This window comes from Eriocheir sinensis, chromosome 33 (assembly GCF_024679095.1).
Source record: "Eriocheir sinensis breed Jianghai 21 chromosome 33, ASM2467909v1, whole genome shotgun sequence".
Lineage (NCBI taxonomy): Eukaryota > Metazoa > Arthropoda > Malacostraca > Decapoda > Varunidae > Eriocheir > Eriocheir sinensis.
In genome coordinates this window covers 14,974,379-14,996,771 of record NC_066541.1, presented here as the reverse complement: position 1 = coordinate 14,996,771, position 22,393 = coordinate 14,974,379, and the positions used below count along the sequence as shown (strand labels likewise).

Below are 22,393 nucleotides of genomic sequence, written 5' to 3'. Positions count from 1 at the left end.
TCTCATTCCTTTTTTCTCATTCTCTCTCTTTCTCATTATTATTCTTTGTTTCGCTACATCTTTCATCTATCCCTTCCAATCTCTCTCTCTCTCTCTCTCTCTCTCTCTCTCTTAATTGCCTTGTAAATAACATTATTATACTATTGTCAAACCGCTAACTAACGTAATCACTTTATTCCTCATCTTCATAAACCCCTTTCCAACCCATCCTCATCTTCCTCCTCCTCCTCCTCCTTCCCCTCCTCTTTCTTCTCCTACTCTTCCTCCTCCTCTTTTATCTTTCAAATTCTTCCCCTTCTCCTTTTGTTTGTACTTCAGTTGCGACTAATCTTTCCTTTTTCTTTTTTACCGTCTCCTCCTCCTCCTCCTCCTCCTCCACCTCCTCTTCCTCCCCCTCCTCCTCCTTCTTCCTTTCTTTGTGACATGTCTTCCTCTTCCTTGCCTTCATACATTAATTACGATTCACATTCAGGGCGTGAGAAATATTTAAATTACAGTGTGTGTGTGTGTGTGTGTGTGTGTGTGTGTGTGTGTGTGTGTGTGTGAGGGAGTGAGAGAGAGAGAATGCGTAGGTGTGGAGAGGAGAGATAAAGGGAGAGGAGGAGGAGGAGGGGAGGAGATAGAGGAGGACGGAGAGAGAGCGAGAGAGAGAGAATGAAGGCGAGAGTGGAGGTATCATGATGGTGTGTGTGTGTGTGTGTGTGTGTGTGTGTGTGTGTGTGTGTGTGTGTGTGAAGGGGGGTCGCGGGAGGGGGTTAAGGGGGAGGAAGGGGGGCGAGGCGTTCGTAATCTGCTGTCCAGGTCACTTTTCAACTTTTGTTCTCTCCGGGACCTAAACCCAATTGAAGTAGTTAAGGCGGGAGAGCGAAGTTACCCCTGGCGTGATGGGGTGTAAATAAAGACCGTTTTCTTTCTTTCGCCTCAACTTTATTCTTTTTCCTTCTCCCTCTCTTTCTCTCTCTCCCTCTTACTCACCCCCCTCCCCAAAGAATTCAAACATTTTTTTATCCCCTCGTTTCTTTCTTTTTCTCTCTTTTCTCTTAATTCTTTCCCTCCACTCCCAACACGCACCTCCATCCATTCTCTTTCTCTCCTCATCTCCTCCCACACTACTTTTTTTCTCTCTCTCCGTCTTTGTTTCTTTATTTTCTCATTCCCCAAAAGAATTCAACTATTTTTTTCTCATTTTTTTCCTCTCCTTTTGTCTCTTTACTCATTTCTTTCCTTCCATCCATTCACTTTCTTTCCAAATCTCCTCTCTCACTTCTTTTCTCTCGCTCTCTTTGTTTCTTTATTTTCTCACACCAAAAGAATTCAACCATTATTCCTCCTCTCGTTTCGCTCCTTCTTTCTTTCCCTCTTTCTCTCTCCCAACCTCCCTTTGTCTCTCTCTTCTTAATTCTCTCTCTCCACTCCCGACACACATCTCCATTCATTCTCCTTCTTTTCTCATTTCCTCCCTCTCTTCTTTCCTCTCCCTCTTTGTTTCTTTCTTTTACTGTGTTTAAAAAGCCGAAATTTGTGACTAAGAAAGTGGAAAGCATAAAACGTCATAATCAATTCACCCGCTTTAGTTTTCATTATTCTGGCGAGAGAGAGAGAGAGAGAGAGAGAGAGAGAGAGAGAGAGAGAGAGAGAGAGAGAGAGAGAGAGAGAGAGAGAGAGAGAAATGAGCACTTTTAATGGAACTGCAAATGTGAATTGTTATATTTTTATTGTAATTTCCTTCCTCCTCTTCTTCCTCTTCCTCCTCTTCATATTTTCCATTTTCTTTCTGCTATCTTTCTTGTGTTCTCTTTTCTTCTCCAAATTATTATATTTCTCTTCTCTTCTTTTCCTCTACTTCTTTCTCTTCTTCCTTTCGTTTCCTATCCATTCTCTTCATTCTTTCCTACTTCTACCTCTTTATCATCTACCTCCTCCTCTTCCATTTTCTTCCTTCATTCTCTTATTCTTCTTCCTCTTTATATACTTCTTCCTACCTATCCTCTTCATTTTCTACCTGTCTCTATCTCCTTATCATCTCCCTCCTCTTCTGCCTTCCTCTTCCTTCATCCTCATATTCCTCCTCCTCCACCTCTTCCTCCTCCTCTTCTCCCTCCTCCTCCATCTCTTCCCTCTTCTCCTTGATCGCTATTTTCCCATTATCACTCCCACACCAATCAACTTCCAGAATTACCCCTCCATTACCTTCTTCCTCCTCCTCTTCCTCCTCCTCCTCCTCCTCTTCCTCCGCCTCTTCTTCGCACACTCTCCTCCAAACGCACCCCATTTATCACCTCTCCTCATCTCCTTCACTCCTCCATTTTCTCTTCACTTCTCCTTCCTTTCAGCTCTTCTTCTTTTTTTAACTTCATTCTTTCCATCCACTAACCGTCATTGTTGTTGTTGTCGTTGTTTTTTGTTGCCGGTCTAATTCGGATTTTCTTTCTCTTCTTTCTCCTCGTTTAATTTATTTGAGAACTTAACACCTTCGAAGTTTTCTCCCTCCTCCTCCTCCTTTTGCTTTTTTTTTTTCTCTCTCGCCCTAATTCTTTTCTTTATTTTCTCTTTGCTCGGTCATTCGTTTCTCTCTCGGTTTTCCTCCTCCTCCTCGTCTTTCTATTTGCGTCGTCCCTCATTCCCTGTCCGTCTCTGTCTGTCTCTCTGTCTGTCTGTCTGATGGGTGGTTGTTTGTGTGTCTATCCGTCTGTCAAGGTGTCTGTCAAGCTTTCGACCCCCTTGTCTGTTTAATTATGTGTGTGTGTGTGTGTGTGTGTGTGTGTGTGTGTGTGTGTGTGTGTGTGTGTGTGTGTGTGTGTGTGTGTTCTCTGAATATTCTCTCTTCTCTAATCTCATCCATCTCTCTCTCTCTCTCTCTCTCTCTCTCTCTCTCTCTCTCTCTCTCTCTCTCTCTCTCTCTCTCTCTCTCTCATGACACCTCTTACATCGCCCACAAAGTTATTTTCTTAATTCTCACACCTCTAAAAGCTTATCTCCTACCCTCTCCATCATGGTTATTATATCTCTCTCTCTCTCTCTCTCTCTCTCTCTCTCTCTCCATTTGTCCTCTTCAGCCTTCGTACATTCATCTCTCATTCCCTTTGATATCTCTTCCGCGTCTGTCATGAGGGAAAAAAAAGAACAGATAGAAAATAAAGATTAAGTAAAATGAGAGGAATTATTTATTAGTTACCTTCGGCAGTGCTTTCATGTTTCCCCAGGTGAGTTTTATCAATTCACTGCGACTTAATACTCTTTTAAATATTACGTTTGCGTTTGATTGGGCGGATTGAGTTACACTAAAAAAATGGGATCTGCAATTACTGATATATGTTATTAAATGTATATATGTAAAGAGAGATGTGATTATGTATTAAAAAGTAGGGGTTTTATTTAATGTGAGAGAGAGAGAGAGAGAGAGAGAGAGAGAGAGAGAGAGAGAGAGAGAGAGAGAGAGAGAGAGAGAGAGAGAGAGAGAGAGAGAGAGAGAGAGAGAGAGTAAAGTGGAAAAGAGGTAGGGGTAGGGATTGAAAGGACTATAGAACCAATAAAGCAAAAGAAAGTAGAAATTGAGGAATAAAATAGATTTGTGTGAAAGAACAAGAAAAAGGAGGATGATATAGAGGAAAAAGAGAAACAGAAGGGGGAAAAGAAAACGTGGTAATGAAAGAAAGAAAATGAGAAACGGAGGAGAAAAAATAATGTGTAAGAAATAAAATAGGAGGAAGAGAGGGAAGGAAAGAGAGAAACAAACAAAAACGGGAGAAACGAAAACGTGGTAATGAGAGAAATTTGCAACCACGAACTGAACGAACGATATTGAAAAGCAGGAAAAATAACGCAAAGGAATAACATGAAAAAAAAAATAACTGCGCCGTGATTGGACAAAGGACAAAACCATGAATCAACGTTAATGAAAAAAAATAACATGATGAGAGAGAGAGAGAGAGAGAGAGAGAGAGAGAGAGAGAGAGAGAGAGAGAGAGAGAGAGAGAGAGAGAGAGATTAGTGGAGTATTGCCTTTCTCTATATCTATCAATGTATCTATCTATCTATCTATCTATCTATCTATCAATGGCAATATAGAATTATGAAAAAAAATTACACGATCATCAAGAATCTATCAGCGGCATATTAAATCTTGTCGAAAAATATCAAAAAAAATATTACATGATTGACACTTGAAATTTATTATACATATTTTAAACTGGATCCATTGGCGTGTGTGCGTGTGCGTGTGTGCGTGCGCGCGCGTGTGTGTGTCATTCATCATTTTGCCTTCAATATTTCCTCTTGTCCTTCTCCCTTTCATCCTTCCTTCTTTCCTTTCCTTTCCCCTTCAAATCCTTCCTCACCTATTCTTTCCTTCCTTCATTCATTCATTCATTCTTCCTATTCTCTTTAGCTCACTCCTTTGCATTTCCCTTCCTCTTTTTTTCATTTTTCACATCTCCTCCTCCTCATTTCCACTCACTCCCCTTTCCCCCCTCCTCCCATCCCTCTCCTTCTCTCTCCCTCTCTCCTCTCTCCCTTTTGTAAATTAATTTCTCTTATTCTCTTCTCTCTCTCCTATTTTCTCTATTTTTTATTTAAACTTCCTTACTTCCTTACAGGCTCTCCTTTTTTTTCTCTCTTTTCTCTTTCTCCTTCACCTCCTTTCTCTTGCCTTCCCTCTTCTTCTTTTATCCTCTTCATGTTCCCTCCTTTCCTCATTTTTGCTCCAGTTTTTCCTCCTCCTTCCTCTTCAGTCTACCTTTGTTCTCCTTCCCGTCTCTTCCCTTCCCTCCTTCCTTCTTTCCTTTCTTCCTTCCTCCTCCGCCTCATAATCCTCTTTTCCTGCTCCTCTTCCTACTTTCGCTCCATCATTTGATACAATCATAATAAATTGATGTCTAAATTTTATTTCTACAAACTTGTTTTATGGACGTGTGTGGGAGGGGGGGAAGGGAGGGAAGGGGGAGTGTGTGTGAGAGGGAAGGAGGGACGGTGGTGTGTGGGTGTGGGAGGGGGGGAGTAACGTTGGTGTGTGTGTGTGTGTGTGTGTGTGTGTGTGTGTGTGTGTGTGTGTGTGTGTGTGTGTGTGTGCGCGCGTGCCCCAGTGTTTGACCTTTATTGCTTTGTTATTCGCTGTTTGTTTTCGTGTTTGTTTGACTCGGCATTTCAATTTTCTCGTTTAATAAAGAAAACAAAATATTCGTCCTCCTGTGCCCGCCCTCCTGCCTGGTCGCCGCATACTACCCGGCCGGCCATACGTAAGAGTCGCACGGCCGGAATAATTAACTCTTTTTGGAGGCAACATTTCTTCTACGCCTCTCGAATTAATAAAAAAAAGTCCATATAATTAGGTGCTTCAAAGGGTAAAAATTGCCTATTATATACTTTTTTTTCTTCATCAGGGTTACTGCTTTTTTATTAATATTATTTTTTTTTTGAAAGATTGTATTGAAATGAACAAGTCTAATTCTGAAAGAGAGAGAGAGAGAGAGAGAGAGAGAGAGAGAGAGAGAGAGAGAGAGAGAGAGAGAGAGAGAGAGAGAGAGAGAGAGAGAGAGAGAGAGAGAGAGAGAGAGAGAGAGAGAGAGAGAGACTGTGTGTGTGTTTCCTTCCTATGCCACCCACGTCTGCTACCACATAATATAATCTTTTCTTCTCTCTCTCTATATATATATATATATATATATATATATATATATATCCATCTATCTATCTATCTATCTATCTATCTATCTCCCCTTCTCGTCAAGAAAGTGAGAGATTATAATTAAGGAGAGAGAAATTGGAAGAGAAAAGATAGAAAAAAGGTAAAGAGAGAGAGAGAGAGAGAGAGAGAGAGAGAGAGAGAGAGAGAGAGAGAGAGAGAGAGAGAGAGAGAGAGAGAGAGAGAGAGAGAGAGAGAGTAAAAAAAGCTTCAGTATCTCCCAAGTCCGGTGTCGTGTCGCAAGCGTCATTAACATTTAGAAGGTGCCCCGACCCACCTTGAGCTCAGGTGAGAACACGACCCGCCAGAAAGGTCACTAAAGGGGACGAGAGAGGAGAGGAAAGGTCACAGAGGGATGAAGAGAAGAAAGGAAGAAAGGAAATATGGAATGGTAGGGAGGTAGATTTGAATGCCGGGTGGAGGAAAGGGAAATGGAACCAGAGAAGTGCAAAGAAGTAGCTGAGTTTAGGGTCAGAGGAGAGGAAGGAAGGAAGGAAGGAAGGAAGGAAGAAAGGAAGGAAGGAAGGAAGGAAGGAAGGAAGGAGGGAAGAAATAGCAGAGAGGACGCTGATTTGAGGAACGGAGGAGAGGAAGGAAGGAAGGAAGGAAGGAAAGAAGAAATAGCAGAGAGGACGATGATTTGAGGAACGGAGGAGAGGAAGGAAGGAAGGAAGGAAGGAAGGAAGGAAGGAAAGAAGAAATAGCAGAGAGGACGATGATTTGAGGAACGGAGGAGAGGAAGGAAGGAAGGAAGGAAAAAGTAAGGGTCAGAGGGAAGAAAGGAAGGGAGGGAGAGATGGAGGAAGAAAGGAAGAAAGGAAGGAAGGAAGAAAAAAAAAAGAAAGAAAGAAAGGAAGGAAGACCAACTAAGCTGACTTGAGGGACGGAAGGAAGGAAAGAGAGGCCACAAATAAATAAGAGGTACCTGATGAATTAATAAAGTAAAAGGAAGAAAAGAAAAGAGAAACCAAGAAAGGGAGAAAGGGAGGGAGGGAGGTACATGTGCTGAGGAGTAGGAGTAAAAGACTCATTAGAAGGGATGGAGACATGGAGGTATAGGCTGGAGGAAAGGAGGGAACAGATGGGAGGGTGATTTATAGGGAAGAAATTAAGGGGATATTGGGAGGAGGAGGAGGAGAAACGGAGAAACGGAGAGACAGCGAGAGCGAGAGAGAGAGAGAGAGAGAGAGAGAGAGAGAGAGAGAGAGAGAGAGAGAGAGAGAGAGAGAGAGAGAGAGAGAGAGAGAGAGAGAGAGAGAGAGAAGCATGCGAGTGTTGAAGGGAAAGGGATTAAGAGCTAGTAAGAGGAATGGAGGGACGTAGGTAGGTGGGAGGAAAGGAGAGAAAGAGAGGTGGAGGTGATTTAAAGGGGAGGAATTAATGGTGATGTTGAGAGAGAGAGAGAGAGAGAGAGAGAGAGAGAGAGAGAGAGAGAGAGAGAGAGAGAGAGAGAGAGAGAGAGAGAGAGAGAGAGAGAGAGAGAGAGAGAGAGAGAGAGAGAGAGAGAGAGAGAGAGAGAGAGAGAGAGACTGAATGAGAGGAGAGGAGAGGCTTGTGAGCTGAAGGGAATGGATTAAGGAAGCTGGAGGAGGAGGAGGAGGAGGAGAAGAAGGGGGAGGAGTAAAGGAAGTAAGGAAGAATGAAGGTAGTTAGGTGTGAAGGAGAGAGGAAGGGAATTGTGAGGAGGAAGGAGGAAGGAGGAGGGAGGAGAAGGAGGAGGAAGAGAATGGAGGTGGGAAGGAGAAAGGAAGATGAGTGAGGGAGAGGAGGATGGTGATGGATAGATAAGAAAAAGGAAGAAAGAGTAACACCTCAAAGGAAGAAGACGAAAGAAAACTGGTAGATATGAGGGAGGAAAATAAAAGGAGGAGAAAGGAAGTTAAAACGCAATTATGAAAGAAAAGGATGAAAGGAAAGAAGAGTAACTAAAAGAAAAGGAGGAGGAAGGAAAGAAAGAGGGAGGCTGCAAAGTAGGTGGAGGAAACGTCGGGAAGCATAAGGGAAAATAGAAAAAATGGTAGGAAGGGAAGACTTAGAGTGGGTGGTAGATGGGAGGAGGAGAGAAGGGAGGAAGCAGGCTGTTGTAGGGAAGGAGGGAGGGAGGTAGGAAGCAAGGGAGGGAGGGAGGGAGGGAGGGAGGGCTAGAAATGGGAGGCCTGAGTCAGATGGGCCGAGAGAGAGAGAGAGGGAAGATTAGGACACGAGGGGATTAGAAATACGATAAAAGAAAGATAAGGAGAGAGCGAACGAGCGAGCGAGAATAAAAACAGAGACGAAGGAGGCGAGAGAGAAAAATACCGAGAAAAAAGTTGAAAGAAGGAAAAAAGCTAAAGAAGGATAAAAAAGCTAAAATTAGACACCCATAAAGAACCGCCCCAAAAAAATATCAGAATTGGAAGAAAGAAGGAGAAAACGAAGAGGAATTTTACATTAACAAAAGCGAACAAACGATAAAAATGACTAAACCCAAGACATAAATAAAAAAAATTACCAAAAAATATCAGAAATGGAAAGAGTAAGACAAAGCGAAGAGGAATTTTACACTAACGGAAGCAAACAAATAAATAAAAAGACCTAAAACTAAGAAATAAATAAAGAAATGACCCAAAAATATCAGAAATGGGAAGAAAGAGAAAACGAAGAGGACTTTTACACAAACAGAAACAAACAAATCAATAGAAAGACCTAAAGCTAAGAAATAAATGAAGAGAGAACCAAAAATATCAGAAATGGAAAGAAAGAAAGAGAATACGAAGATAAATTTTACGTTAACAAGGAAAAACGAACCAGATAAAAAAGGACTAAAGTTAAGAAATAAAAAAAACATATACAAAAATAGAAAGAAAGAGAAAACGAAGAATAATTTCACACGAACCAAAAAACAAACAAACCGATCAGAAAAGGACTAGAGCATCTAAGACGTGACAAATCCGGAGAGAGAGAAAGAGAGAGAGAGAGAGAGAGAGCGAGAGAGAGAGAGAGAGAGAGAGAGAGAGAGAGAGAGAGAGAGAGAGAGAGAGAGAGAGAGAGAGAGAGAGAGAGAGAGAGAGAGAGAGAGAGAGAGAGAGAGAGAGCGAGAGAGAGAGAGAGAGAGGATCCAAATTAAATTCAAAAAAGAAATCTCATTACTGAAAATTTTCCTGCCGGCCTGTGACTATAGGCGAGCGATGCGTGGCTAGGCCTATGGAAGAAGCCTATATTAAAGTGCGAGGAGAAGGACGCGGAAATAACAAAAACTTTATGGCTCTAATAGGAAGCGAGGGAGAAAGTAAGTCCTTAATATTGTAAGTAATATTTAAAATTGGGATTGTGTGGAGTTTCTGGTCTGAGCGAGAAAGGAAAAAGAGGAGGAAATTAAGGAAGATGGGAAGGGAGGGGGGTGGAAAATAAGGAGGGGAGGAAGAAATGAAAGAAAGAAGAAATAGAGGGATGGAAAAAAAGAGAACAATGAAAGGAGAGAGGCAGAAAATAAGGAAGAGAAAAAGATTTGAAAGAAAGAAGAGGTGGATGGAAAAAAGGGAGGTAGGAAATGTAATAGAAGAGAAAGGTAAATAGAAGGAGGGAAGGAGGGAAGTAAAGAAACGAAGGAAATGATAGGCACAGAGGGGTGAAATAAAGGAAGGAAGAAAGGAAGGAAGGAAGGAAGGAAGGAAGGAAGGAAAAAGTAAGTAAGTATTATGCAAACAAAAGAACGATATACAAGCAACAAAGGAGAGAAAGAGATGAAAAACAGATGGAAAAAGACGTAGTGAAGCCGAATGGATATGAACAAAAAAACGAGAAAAAAAACGAACCAAAAGAAATACAGAAAAACGAAGACCACTCCATAGCCAGACCGATAAAAAACATGACAAAAAGAAACTAAGAGATAAAAAGAACGAAGAGGAGGAGGAGGAAGAAGAAAAGAAAAACTAAAACCACGAAAAAAACGAGAACGCAAAAATACACATCGGCAAAAGAAAAACAAAACAAAACAAACAAACCTGAAGCTGAAAGAAAGAGAAAGCGTAAACAAATAAAGAATAGAGAATATAACAAAAGAACAAAAAAAAAAAACAGTCCGGCTTAAGGGATCCGACATGACACAGCCGTCCCGAGGGTGATCCCGTCCCACTGAACAAGACCTTTTTTACGCTCTCTTTAGCCCATTCAGCTCGGGGTTCCGACGCGGCAGAACACAACTGTCAGGCCTCAGAGCACCTTTAGCCTAACGCCAGGCAGGAACGGTGGCAGGAGGAGGAGGAGGAGGGCGAGTCGGGGCGTGAGGAAGTGGATGGGAGGTGGAAGGAAAGGAGGCGGACTGGAAATTATGTGCTGTGTGTGTGTGTGTGTGTGTGTGTGTGTGTGTGTGTGTGTGTGTGTGTGTGTGTGTCTAGGAAGGACTTAAGTGGTAATGGACTATAGTGGAGTGTATTTGTAGTGGTTCGTGTTGTAAGGAAATAGTGTGGCGTGGTGTGGTGTAGCGTAGTATGGCCTGGTGTGATGTGGTGCGGTGTCATGTTCTAACGCCGTAATGCTAGACTACGTTGCGATATAGCGTAGTTAGGAGAATGCAATAGTGTGTAAGAGTAGATATCCTGTTTGTGAGCGTGCTGGTGTGTGCGCGTCTAGCGTGGGAGGAGGGGCAGAGACTCACGGCGAAAGGGCAATGTGTTGTGCAAAGAGGAAGCGTTTGTGTGGGCGTGGAGGGATGACACGGAGTGGGCGGAGTCGAAATTGCAGGAACACGGGGAGAGCGAAATGCAGCGAAATGGAAGTGGAGGGTTGTACTGCAGGGGTTATACAAGAGACAACCGTGATAAGTGTACTGCAGAGGATATCCAAGAGGGAGGAGTAAATGTAAATTGCAGTGGAGACTAAATTAGTACAGAGAGAGAAAGAGAGAGCTGTGTTGAATGAATGTAAAGAAGAACGAGAGAACATGTAGTGGGGCTGTTGATATGCTAAAAGGTTGAGTGGTATTGGCAAGTTTAGGGGTAAATGAAAATGCCGTGGAAAGTAAATTAGCACAGAGAGAGAGAGATCTGTGTCGAATGAATGTAAAAAAAGAATGACAAGTTAAAACGAGAACATGTAGTGGGGCTGTTGATATGCTAAAAGGGTGAATGGTGTTGGCAAGTTAAGGAGTAAAAATATAAATGAAATTGAAAATGAATTAGTATATACAGAGATAAAAAGATCTGTGTTGAATGATTAGTTGAAACGAGAACAGAATGCGGCTGTTGATATGCTAAAAGGGTGAGTGGTGTTGGCAAGTTAAGGAGTAAAAATGTTAGTGAAATGGAAAATGAATTAGTATAGATAGAGAGAGAGAAAAAGATACGTGTTGAATGAATAGTTGAAACGAGAAGATGAGTGGGTTTGTTGATCGGCTTAAAACGGGTGACTGGCATTGCAGCGTTAAACAGAATAGAGAAAATCGTATCGTATCTTTGACCTCTCTTTTTGGCCACTCATCTGTACTCTATTCAGGAGCAGAAAGTAGAGGGCTTTTTTTTCATTTTTGTTTTCCTTTTTCTGTACGCCCTTGAACTGTCTCCTTTGCTGTAAAAAAAAAAAGCAAGCCTGATGAAGACTGTCAAGTATAAATGAGATCCTGTACCGAAATGGATAAAGTGGGTAAGAGTAACTGTATTGAAAGGTCAGGAGGAGGAGGGAACTGAGCGTAATGTATCAAATGCAAACAGAAGCGAGAGTATCACGTCCAGAGGTTATGATGTACCGAGATGGATGTTCTAAAAGGATATGTTAGCATACTGAATTGGATGTTCTGATATGTTTGTGTACTGAGTTGGATGTTCTAAAAGGATATGTTTGTGTACTGAGTTGGATGTTTTAAAAGGATATGTTTGTGTACTGAGTTGGATGTTCTAAAAGGATGTGTTTGTGTACTGAGTTGGATGTTTTAAAATTATATGTTTGTGTACTGAGTTGGATGTTCTAAAAGGATATGTTTGTGTACTGAGTTGGATGTTTTAAAATTATATGTTTGTGTACTGAGTTGGATGTTTTAAAAGGATATGTTTGTGTACTGAGTTGGATGTTTTAAAAGGATATGTTTGTGTACTGAGTTGGATGTTTTAAAAGGATATGTTTGTGTACTGAGTTGGATGTTTTAAAATTATATGTTTGTGTACTGAGTTGGATGTTTTAAAAGGATATGTTTGTGTACTGAGTTGGATGTTTTAAAAGGATATGTTTGTGTACTGAGTTGGATGTTTTAAAAGGATATGTTTGTGTACTGAGTTGGATGTTTTAAAAGGATGTGTTTGTGTACTGAGTTGGATGTTTTAAAAGGATATGTTTGTGTACTGAGTTGGATGTTTTAAAAGGATATGTTTGTGTACTGAGTTGGATGTTTTAAAAGGATATGTTTGTGTACTGAGTTGGATGTTTTAAAAGGATATGTTTGTGTACTGAGTTGGATGTTTTAAAATTATATGTTTGTGTACTGAGTTGGATGTTTTAAAAGGATGTGTTTGTGTACTGAGTTGGATGTTCTAAAAGGATATGTTTGTGTACTGAGTTGGATGTTCTAAAAGGATATGTTTGTGTACTGAGTTGGATGTTCGGATATGTTTGTGCACTGAGTAGGACGTTCTCTAAAAGGATATGTTTGTGTACTGAGTTGGATGTTCTGAAAGGGTAAAGTCTGACTATGATAAACTTGTCTGGCATGAATGGAATGATGTTGTAGCAAAAATATAAAATGTGAACGGCCTTGACAAGTACAAATGCGGACGAATATTTCATGTGCGACGTGGAAAAATGATGTCCATGTATCATCACCGTCCAGCCAACACAAGACCGGAAACACATCAACACAACAACAACGCAACACACGGGAAAAAAGACACACGCACACAAAAACACGCTAATTCTGCTTCATCCTTCCCCACATCAAAATAACAACGCAACACATATCAAAACAAAGACACACAAATACACAAACACACACTCACTAACTCTCTTTCTCATTCCCACATCAACACAACAGCAAGGCAACACACACACACACACACACACACACACACACACACACACACACACTCACTAATGCTCTTCCTCCATCCCCCCTTCCTCCCTTCACACACACAAACCCAAACACCGTAATTGTCTCCCTAACCCCCAGCACACACACACACACACACACACACACACACACACACACACACACACACACACACACACACACACACAAAAAGCGGCGCCTCTGATCAAGACAGGTGTGGGGAGATCAATCAAGTGGCAGGTAGGTGCGGTTGCTAGTGATGCATGTGACTGCCTCAGAAGCGGCGGCGGCGGCGAGGGGGGTGACGGGGGTTTGGGGGGACAGGGGGGCTGGGAGGGGGGGCGGGGGAGGGAGGGAATGATGCTAATATTGCCTCAGCGTGATAAATGGCGGAGACGAAGCAGATACAGAGCAACGAGAGAGAGAGAGAGAGAGAGAGAGAGAGAGAGAGAGAGAGAGAGAGAGAGAGAGAGAGAGAGAGAGAGAGAGAGAGAGAGAGAGAGAGAGAGAGTAACGATGTCCTAGAGGGGGCGGGGAAAGTAGAAGAGGAGGAGGAGGAGGAGGAGGACGGGAAATAGGGTAAATCACAGAGCCTGCGACGGATGCGACACAAAGCGAAATAGAGCAAAAGAGAGAGAGAGAGAGAGAGAGAGAGAGAGAGAGAGAGAGAGAGAGATAGAGAAGGAAGAAAAACAACACGGGATGAGAGAGAGTAGAGGAGGGTGGGAGAGAGAGAGAGAGAGAGAGAGAGAGAGAGAGAGAGAGAGAGAGAGAGAGAGAGAGAGAGAGAGAGAGAGAGAGAGAGAGAGAGAGAGAGAGAGAGAGAGAGAGAGAGAGAGAGAGAGAGAGAGAGATGAAGGGAGAGGGAGGGAGGATAAATAAGGTCGTGTAAGAGTAGTAATAAGATGCCACCGTAAACAAAAAGAATGCATGATAGAGAGCGGCTTCGGCGGTTGTGATGGTGGTGGTGGCGGTGGTAGTAGAGGCGGTGGTGGTGGTGGGAGGCGGCGAGGCACGCAGGCGCGGCCGAGGGTCTGGCGGGGCTAGGGTCTGAGCTGCAGTAGTGAGGCTGTGACGCAAGGTGCTGGGAGTTTGTGGGTGACGCGCTACCACCGCCGCCACCACCGCTGCTGCTGCTGCCGCCGCCGTCACCAACACCCAGGGTAGTGATCTGAGCCGTGCACCGTGACCCCTCGGCCTCATGGTGCTGTGAGTGGCCCGCCCCCCGCCTCCCCTTCCCCGCAGTGCACCGCAAGACGAGGGAAAACTTAAAGCTATCGTGAGGCATCTTGGAGCGGGTGGCGGAAGGAGTGATAACCTTTTGACGCCTTACCGAGTGTGAAAACTGTCCTCGGCGTGGTGCGGGGGCGCGGCGCGTGGGGGAAGGCGCTCCGGCCCTCCTCTTCCCCCTCCGTGACCTCCTCGGCGGCTAGGCGCCTCCACACTCTGGGGAAAAGGAAGTTTGGGTGACATATGGTTCTCATTTAGCGCTCGTAAGTGTCTGTTGTGTGCAATTAAGCTTAAACAAATCAAGACTTTGCTTAAAAAGAACACAGTTTCCTCTCCTCATATGAGACGACTTAAGACGCAGAGCATAAAATTCAGTGGGTTTTTAATTTGACATCAAAGTCTTGCCCAAAGTATACTTACACGGACTCCCCAAGGTATGTTATTGCCTTAATACCAACATCTACATCTACACACACACACACACACACACACACACACACACACACACACACACACACACACACACACACACACACACACACACACACACACACACACACACGCACATCTGTATCACAACACCCACCCCTCGGACACCCTCTCTCAAGATACTAAAAACCGCACGTGTTATTAAATTAGAAAAGGAAAACATGACAGAGTGAGAGAGAGAAAAAACATCCAAGCTTGAGTCTGTCCGCACACGCCTCCATCCTTTCCCCTCTCCCTCTCTTCCCCTCCTCCCTTCCTCCCTCTCTCTCCTTCCATCTCCCCTTGAAAACTGGAGCGGCATCAAACTTGGCGAGAGGGAAACAATGCAACACGGCGCGGGGCTGGGGCGGGGGCGGGGCGGGGGCGGGGCGGAGCGGGGGTGTCGGGGCTCTGGGTTAGGCGAGGCAGAGTTACGTTCCAAGTCGACCAATCGCTGGACGGGACGCGAGTACATATCTTTCCCACGGCGAGTGTTGGGGGACATCCGGCGTGCACTCGCTGAGGGGTCGGCGACGGGGCGGAAAAGTGTGGATTCTCGACTCAAAAGCAACTCCGATGGACACTCGCAGAGCCACAAAGGAAAGGAAATTACCCTATTAGGAGAACGATGCAAGGTGCTGCCTCGAGATGGAGCAGCGAGATAAGGGTGGAAGATGAGGCTTGGGTCACAATGGAGCAAGAAATAACACCATTACGAGGTTGTGGGAAAAACCGACGAAGCCAAAAAGGAAAGGAACATTACGGAAGATATGTTTACGATAATGTTTGATGCTTTTTGTTTTGTTTTTTACTGATGAAATCCTCTTTTTCAGCCATATGTAAGAGCCTCAAGCCTATGTGTACCGTGAAAGACAAACAAATGGCTTAGAATGACGCCAAACTGAGTAGTGGAAGCCATAAAGAACGAAGAAATGCAAGAAAAAACTCAATAAATAACAGATTAACAACAAAAAACACGTGAAAATGTGACTAAAAGAGCAACAAACGGAGGAAACACGAAGAAACTGAACATAAGAAGTGGAAAAAAAAAAATAAAGAAAACAACCTCAGGACATCAGCAAAACATCGAAGGAACCCAAACACCTAAAGAAGACTTGAGTGTGGGAGTAAAAAGTAACATCGGCCACCTGAGTCTCCAACGTCAGGTGTGCGCCTCCCCAACCACCGACTAACGAGACAACAACAGCTTACCAAGGCATCATTACGCCTTTCGTGAGTATCTATCTACCTGGGACACCACCAAGGTAGACTGAGAGAAGGGTGAATGAATGAGTAGACAGCAAGACCATGAATGGCAGTGAGTATCTATCTACCTGGGACACCACCAAGGTAGACAGAGAAGGGTGATGAATGAGTAGACTGTAAGATCATGAATGGCAGTGAGTATCTATCTACCTGTAACACCACTGAGGTAGAGTGACGGAAGGGTGAATGAATGAATAGATTAAAAGATATTGAAAAAAAGTGAGTATCTATCTACCTGGGACACCACTGAGGTAGACTGAGAGAAGAGTGAATGGATGAATACATTAAAAGATTATAAAAGACAGATTATTCAGCGTATATACTCCATTGACGAAAGGATGAGAGGATGAATGAAGAGATTAAGACTTGTTGATTAATCCGCTTATTTTTTAGTTTATTTACTGACTAACGTAAAGCAAAGCATATATAGATAGCCAGAGAGATACATGTTGTTTATAATATAGATATTTATTTAGATTAATAGCTAGATATATGTAGATAGATAGGCAACCATTCATTGTGATTTATAACTACAGATACAGATCATCAATGGTGACTAATGCCCACGTTAAGTAAAAAAAAAATACACACATCACGTAATAAACTATGGACATGTGATTGAAGAGATGCATCGATTCCAATCATGTTGTTATAGATAGATAGATGGAAACAAATAGATATAGAAAGATAGTTAGACATATATGGTGATGCGTAAGTGCAGACACAGAGCACAGATGGTGACCAATGCCTCGACTAAGCAAACAGATTGAAACACCCACACACACACACATCCCTAAACTCCGGACACGTGATTGAAGAGACGCAGCAAATCCAATTCACCCGCACGAGTAAAATATGGAGCAACAGACACACGCCCAAATGAACAGGCGAACAGACTCACAAAAATAACACCCCCCCAATTGATTCACCGGGACAGATAAACAAACTCGCAATTACAAATCACCCAGCTGTGCCGTGTCGAAAAACGCTGCGCCCGGACATGTGGAAATGGACCGACAAAACAGGCGGCCATTCCTCGTGCGCCTGACAGGATTATCGGCTGCAGGTGACGCATTTTAGCCTTTCTGATTGATCATTCTGCGCCGTCTCGCTGCGTGGGTTGTGAAATGATCGCATATGTGTTACGTTTTCGAACCCCACGCGGTGAATATTAAAACCTAAAAGCATGAACTCGTAAAAAGATGCATAAAAGGCATTACCATTCATCGTATACAAATTTTATATTCGTCATATCAATTGGCGTTTAAATGTATATTCATGGGTGTATGGAAAGCTTATCAGAGGGACTGGAAAAAGAATACGTAGAAATGAGGTCAGTGAGGTCCAAAAAATATCAGGTATCAGGTATTTAATCCATCACAAAAAATGGGTCTACACTCTACAGGGTACTTCATGGGTGTATGGGAGGCTTAACACAGGTACTGGGGAAAAAGATAACGTAAAAATTCAGTCAATGTGGCCAAAAAATATCAGGTATCAGGTATTTCAATTTACCTCAAAAATAGGTCTTTAGAGTATGCCCATAGGTGTTCCGTAAGGTTGGTACAGGTACTGGGAAAGGAAAATCATTGTAGCGAAGTTAATGATGCTAGGAATAACAAATGGAGTGTATGTTAAGAAGATCTGCCACCAAAAAAATTCGCCAGCTACTCCAGTAAAGATAATGAACGTCAATAAAAAAAGGAGCACTGAATTTTCTGCAGCAAGAGTAGGAAAAAACGCCAATTCGCCAGTAATTTCATGTTTTTTTATAGTTTTTTTCCTAATCAGGTCAATGAAAACAGTGCAACATTTTTTTTTGCAATACGAGCAAGAGAAAAAAAGGACGCCAGTAATTACACACGTTTTTTTTTAAGTTATCACTTTTTTTTTTCTAATGTGCACACTTTTACCATTAACTAGTCCATTTTCACTACAGAACAACACGTTACAATTAACAGGATTTCGCATTTCTTACCAATACAGTTAAAATATATGCATTAGAACACTTCCGGCATTAGCTTCCTCATTCTGCCACATTCTAAAAGGGTCACCGTTTCGTCAGTTTTTTTTAGATACTATTATTTTTTCTATTTACTTTGCACACCTTTAACATCACCCTTTATATTTTAACTCTCCTAAAACGCTACGAAAATGGCGAGTGGTCAGTACATCGCATATGATTCTATTTTTGCCAATTTATATATACCTCTTTTTTTATTTGCACACATTCAGCATTACCCTTTCTGTTTTAACTCCCCCTAAAACGCAGCGAAAATGGCGAATGAACAGCATTTCGCATGTTTTCACTATCACTCCTGTAAAACGTATGCCTCGGAACACTTTTATAATTAGTTCCATCATTCTGCCGCGTGAACTGCATAAAGGTGACAATCATTCTGATATTTCTTTGACTGAAGCATCGAAATTTAGTATTTTTGCACTGGCACGTTTGCGCTATTAAATGTAATCGTTTGTAGCAATGCGGGTAGAGGAAAATATATAGTGTGTGTTCATCTGGATTATATTGACAAAACTACTGCAACTTTCCTATTCTCACACCACTGGGTACGCATTAACCCGGAAGCAGCGACGGGCCAAATTTGCGGCTTTACCATGTACCAGCGATGGGCCAAATTTCTGCCGTGATATAAACCTCCCAAAATAGATGATGCATAAACTGATCACACATGCGTTGATATATATATTATGAAATGGTTTGCGTGAGTGATGAGTCTTTCTCATTATTTTACTTAAAGGGGCCTTTAACCTAACCTAACCTAACCTAACCTAAGAAAAATGACCCCTACAGTTACCGGGTTAAAGCTCCGTTCATCTGCATTATATTGACAAAACTACTGAAACTTTCCTATTTTCACACCATTGGTTACGTATTTTCTATTAAACGTAGTCCTTTGTAACAATACGGGCGTGAGAAAATATATATAGCTCCGTTCATCTACATTATATTGACAAAACTTCCGAAACTTTCCTAATTTCACACCATTGGTTACGTATTCTCTGTTAAATGTAGTCCTTTGTAGCGGGCTTTTTTTTATTATTGTTTCCTTTTATGTGTGCCCTTGAGCTGTCTCCTTTGTTGTAAAAAAAAAAAAATACGGGTGTGAAAAAATATATATATAGCTCCGTTCATCTGTATAATATTGACAAAACTCCCGAAACTTTCCGATTCTCACACCATTGATCACTAATTTAATATTATTTTCGAAACTATTGAAATATTTCCCTTTCCCACATAAGTGACCACTAATTGAGCCAGTTTGCTACATCGGGTGGAAAATAAATTGAACAGCATTTGAATATTTTCCATAATACAACGAAACCTCACATCTGTTCGCTCTTCTTAGTTACGTCTTTTTTATTGTTTTTGAACGGCTTAAATATTTCGCTTTCCCACGTAGGTAACTGACCACTAATTCCGCCAGTTTGCTACATTGGGTAAAAATATATTCAACGCCATCTGAATATTTCCCACAGTACGAACAAAATCTCACATCTGTTCACTCTTCTTCCTCCTCGCTGCGTCCTTTTATCCACCATTATTGCATTAGTTTTTTTAGCTGACCACTAATTCAGCCAGTTTGCTTCATCGGGTGGAAACTAGATTGAACGTCATTTGAATATTTTCCATAATACGAACGAAACCTCACAGCTGTTCGTTCTTCCACCTCTATAGACCTTTAGTATTTCTCTTTCCCACACAACTGACCACTAATTTACCCAGTTTGCTACATCAGACGGAAACTAAATTGAACATTATTCTAATATTTCCCACAATACCAACAACACATCACATCTGTTCACACTTCTTCCTACCTGAGTCCCTTTATCTACCATAGTTACTCGTTAAATGGCTCGAATACATCCCTTACCCACCTAACTGACCACTAATTTCGCCAGTTTGCTTCATCGGATGGAAAATGAATTGAACTGCATTTGAATAGTTTCCATAATACCCACAAAAACCTCACCTCTGTTTGCTCTTCTTCCTCACTTCGTCCTTTATTATTTTTGAAACGCCCTTTCCCATAAAATTGACCACTAATTCAGGCAGTTTGTAACATCGGATGGAAAGTAAAGTGAACAGCATTTGAACCTTCCCCGCAGTACGAACGGAACTTCATACCTGGATATATAAAGTGAACAGCATTTGAACCTTTCCCGCAGTACGAACGGAACTTCATACCTGTTCGCTCTTCTTCTTCGCTGCACCCTTTCATCCATCATTATTGCTTTACCTATAATACGACACACAACTGACCACTAATTCAGCCAGTTTGCTACACCGGATGGATAATAAAGTGAACAGCATTTGAACATTTCCCACAGTACGAACGAAACGTCACACCTGTTCGCTTTTCTTCTTCGTTGAATCCATTTATCCATCATTGCATTACGTTTTATACGACACACAACTGACCACTAATTCAGCCACTTTGCTACATCGAATGGGAGATAAATTGAACGTCATTCGAATACTTCCCATATACGAACACAACCTCATCTGTTCGTTCCTTTTCGTCCCTGCATCCTTCCTCGCTTTTAATCCTCCTCCTATCCACCCCCAAAAAGTGGCGTGGGATAAAAAGAAAAAAAAAAAGCTTCACCTGTCGGCCTCGTTTTTCCAAGGGACAATAATTGAAATTTTCGTATGCATGGCTTTGTACATCTCCATTAGCGGCCGCGTCACAAAAATAATATACAGCAGCGTGATTACATTGTGCACGGGGCGACGTCAAAATCGATGCCGGCAACTTTTTATTTTTTACCCATTTCCCGGCAATCCAATAACACCCGCCGCAAATTAAGGGAAAATCGAATCAGAGAGAGAAGGGCGGCGCATTAATTATACTCTGGAAATATGACCAAAAAAAAAAATACCGTCAAATTTCATTAAGTCATTACCTACCTATCGCAAATTATGGAGGCGCCGCCACCACCCACATTGCCTCCGTCATGAACCGATAATATTTTCACTCTAATATTCAATGGAACATATTTTTTTTTTCTTATTAGGGGGAAGACGGATGTTACTTGTTTCACTTTCTTTTTACATATTCAAAAGGTGATGATTTTTCCCTTTACCATGGCCAATACTTTCTCCTATGGCAGATAATCTTTCCACTTTAATATTAAACGGATCATAATTATTTTCTCATAAGATGGAAGATGAATGTTACTTTTTTCCATTTTCTTTTTACATATTTAATGGATACTTTTTTTGCTTCTATTATATCGACAATCCTTTCTTCCTATTGTGGATAATCTTTTCACTCTAATATCAGACGGATAATAATTTTTCTCTTATTAGGTGAAGGCGCCTTTTCACTTTTATATTCAATATCTTTTACTTTTTTTCTAATTTCTTTTTCTCATTTTATGTGTGATGTTTTTTCTCTCTTTTCATTGCCAGTACTTTCTTTTATTGTAGATAATCTTTTCACTCAACTATTAAATGGATCATAATTTTTCTCTTATTACGTGGAAGATGGATGTCACTTTTTTACCATTTTACTTTTACATATTTAACGGGTGATGATTTTTTCTCTTTCTTTTATCATGGGCAATAATTTCTTCTTTTATATTCTTCTCTAATATTAAGTAGATCATAATTTTCCCATATTAGGTGGAAGATTGATGTTACATTTTTACCATTTTCTTTTTACAAACTTAACGGGTGATGTTTTTCCCTCTTATCATCGGCAATACTTTCTTCCATTGCCTTCATAACTTGGAATCACAAACGAAGATCAGTTTTCGAGGAAGCCGGATGCGCTACGGAGGTGACTGGCTTGGCTGCAGAGCTTCCCAGAAAGGTGTAGGTAACCGTCTCGTTAGCAAGTCTTCGGCGAGCTCCCTAAGGATCAAACTTCTCCCTCAACCCTAACAGGACTCGGCTTAATGAGATTCCGATTGTGGCGAGGGAGGACTATAATCTATTTCTCCTCTCGCCTACGGTGGGAGCGAGTTATTCCAGGAGGAGTGGGGGAAAGAAGAGCCTCGTAAATATTCAAAAAGGGTTCTAATATACACGAGGAATTAATATGACGAATAGTTAAAGCCCGAAAAGTGGACTTGGAACTTGTCCCAACTTCATGAAAAGAGAGAGAGAGAGAGAGAGAGAGAGAGAGAAGGAGAGAGAGAGAGAGAGAGAGAGAGAGAGAGAGAGAGAGAGAGAGAGAGAGAGAGAGAGAGAGAGAGAGAGAGAGAGAGAGAGAGAGAGAGAGAGAGAGAGAGAGAGAGAGAGAGAGAGAGAGAGAGAGAGAGAGAGAGAGAGAGAGAGAGAGAGAGAATGGGGAGGGGAGAGGGAAAAATGATATGAGTCGACAGGGAGGAAAGAATGTAGAAGGGAAGAAAGGAAGGGAATGTTAGGGAGAGGGAAGGAGAGAGGAAGGGGACGAAAGAGGAATGAAGGAGAGAATGGATGAAAAGAGAATAAAGAAGAGAAATGGAAGGAGGGAGAGAAGAAGAAAGGCAGGGAATATAAGGGCGAAGGAAGGAAAGAGAGTGGGGACGAAAGAGGAAAAGAGGAGAATATGAATGAAAAAAAAGGGGACGATGAAGAAGAGAAAAGGAAGGAAAGAACGGATAAAAAGGCAAGTTCTGGAAAAGACGCGAAATATACGAAAATGATGATAAAGTGACGGAAAGAGGAGGAGAACAAGCGGTAAGGAGGAGGGAAAGGTCAGAGGAAAGTTGAAAAGAATTGCAAAGTA

At 41.9% G+C, this 22,393-nt stretch overlaps 2 protein-coding genes across 3 annotated transcripts in view; one reads left to right on the top strand and one right to left on the bottom strand.

Moving 5' to 3' along the window:
- Nucleotides 1-22,393, bottom strand: part of LOC127006779 (uncharacterized) — a 143,185-nt gene that overhangs the window by 75,189 nt on the left and 45,603 nt on the right. For both annotated transcript variants that reach the window (XM_050877094.1, XM_050877092.1), the window contains exon 2: nt 14,026-14,138. The gene's annotated coding sequence lies outside the window, so the exon portion shown is untranslated. The remainder of the gene's footprint in view (nt 1-14,025; nt 14,139-22,393) is intronic.
- LOC127006778 (uncharacterized) overlaps nt 13,606-22,393 on the top strand; it is a 46,962-nt gene continuing 38,174 nt past the window's right edge. Inside the window, exons 1-2 of the mRNA XM_050877091.1 lie at nt 13,606-13,855; nt 15,224-15,623. The gene's annotated coding sequence lies outside the window, so the exon portion shown is untranslated. The remainder of the gene's footprint in view (nt 13,856-15,223; nt 15,624-22,393) is intronic.